Below are 2213 nucleotides of genomic sequence, written 5' to 3' on the forward strand. Positions count from 1 at the left end.
CACAGAATTTCTGGCCAGACGCTGCTGTCCAAGCTGCCCAGCTGCATTCCTGGCCATGTGCACGGTGGCTGCATGCATGCACACTGCATTTAATCAGTGATATAATCACCTACACCGGCCAAAAAAAGCCGATTGCCGATAATGACATTTTTCCTTTTATTGGTGCAGATCTGATATGGACCGATATATATTGGCATACCTCTACTTTTCTACCTTGTCAGGTTTCAATATTTGTGTTCAGAAGGCTGTGGGAAGGTTGAAAAGCATTTGGAGCGCCAAAAAACCCCAAACAAACAAAAATCCCAATCCAGGGAATGGTAAGCATCACACTACAAGGTTTGTTTAAGGAGCTCAACCTATTCAGCTTATCAAAGAGAAGGTCAAGAAACAATGTCACTTGCTGTATGCACATACTTACAAAAGAAAGACATCTGAGGGTGTCTGGGGGGCAAGATTTGCTACCCAGCTGACAAAAGCATATAAAAGATCCAGTGGAAGCAAGTTGAAAGATTTAAACAAAAAGATTTTTAAAAAGGTGGGGAAGGGGAAATCAATTAAAAAAGCAAAACAGAACACTTAATTTCTTAGCAGCAAGAATGATTAAACCTTAGAACAGCTTGCCAGCAAAATTGTGGACTCACCATTGCTCAGAGTCTCAGCTGCCTGGCTGATGTGTCTTGCTCACATGCTCAGGGTCAACTGAAATTCGGAATTGGAAAGAAGAAATCTTATCCAAGTTATACTTAAGCCTACCTCCCCCCACACCTTCCTCTGGTACATGGAGCATGGATCTCTCATTAAAATTTTGGCATCACAGGGTCTCAGACAATGCCGGCACCTCTGTCTCTCATATGCCACACAATTGTTTCAAGGACTGAAATGCTTTAATTTAATTAAGTTACTGGGCTCAATATAGAGATAACTCAATGAAATGTAACAGCTTCTGATACACAGGAGATCAGAAGTCATCTTATGACTCCTTTTAGCATTAAGCTATGAAAGCTCTTGTTCCCTCCTATGATTTTGAACTGCTCTTGAGGTCCTAGTATACCACAGTGATACAGCCTTCCCAGCCACTTCCTCCAACAAATAAGCAAAAGTCAGACTCCTCTTCTAGAAGGTCGCTTTTAAGAACATCACCACTGACATGGTACAAATTGGGCTCCAAAGTTCACTTTTCACTGTCATAAAAATCAAGAGGCAGCAAATTCAAATCCTTGCTGATATTGTTTTGCTTGAACAGTAGAGCTGAACTGGTAAATTCAAGTATCCAGCTAACATCTTTTAAGTAGTCCACAAAACCTTAGTGGAATTTTTCACTATTTTCTGAATTTTCTAACATCTGAAAATTGTATGGAGATCAGACTAGTTGATAAACTAACTAATTTTATGCAAGATGTCTGTATTTACAATGATAACTGAACACCCATTGTCTGCCTTGATTATACTGACTATACAAAACTGCTCTCTCCCCCCAGGTTTGCAAGCTTCCCACTGAAGTTTACTAGCACAAGGTTTTCTTTACCTTTGAGCTCACATAGCTTCAAGTGTTACTGTAACTACACTAGAAGAGGATTAGTCACTCACTTGCCAAAGTACAGGCGGAAATACACTCCTAACTCAACATGTAAATAAACTGTTACGATCACTATTCTAGATGAATAAAAGCAGCATATAGTTCTTCTCTTCATTATTTATATTACATTTAGTGCCCACCTGCACTGAGATATTCAGAAAAAATATTTTTTTTTAAAAGGAGATAAGTGAAACCACAGTAAAACCTGTATGGACACACTCATTTAAAATTAGTCACTTTATTTCTGAACAAAAATACCCACAAGGATGTTAATGCTGTTTTTAACTAGCTGACCTCAAATTCACACCCTTCATTAATTCAGATTAAACTTTGCTCAGGCATCCCTTTATATGCTAACTCTTACTCTAATTTCATTGTCTGGACAACAAGCATCACTGAAGTCCATTTCATTTCTGAGCTTAGATTTCATAAGTTGTTGCTTCTGAAATAGTCTTATGTTTGGGTAAATAAGATATCTTGAATACAAGACAATTCCCGCATTAGATTTCATTTATGGAACACTTATACATTTGTTATAATTTTCCAGGTATAGAATCCAATTAATGGAAGTTTGCCTCAAATTTGTTCCCTCCCACTGCTACAGGAGGTAAAATAAAGTGCATGGGGGGGGGGGGGG

The 2213-nt window shown here is 38.5% G+C and overlaps 1 protein-coding gene across 1 annotated transcript in view; it reads right to left on the reverse strand.

The window, feature by feature from the left end:
- The window catches only part of ZBTB44 (zinc finger and BTB domain containing 44), a 75013-nt gene extending 74352 nt beyond the window's left edge, over nucleotides 1–661 (reverse strand). The window contains exon 1 of the mRNA XM_019509433.1: nucleotides 642–661. The gene's annotated coding sequence lies outside the window, so the exon portion shown is untranslated. The remainder of the gene's footprint in view (nucleotides 1–641) is intronic.
- Between the last annotated feature and the right edge of the window lie 1552 nt (nucleotides 662–2213).

This window comes from Gavialis gangeticus, unplaced genomic scaffold (assembly GCF_001723915.1).
Source record: "Gavialis gangeticus isolate Ggan-Ray unplaced genomic scaffold, GavGan_comp1, whole genome shotgun sequence".
In the NCBI taxonomy this organism is placed as follows: domain Eukaryota; kingdom Metazoa; phylum Chordata; order Crocodylia; family Gavialidae; genus Gavialis; species Gavialis gangeticus.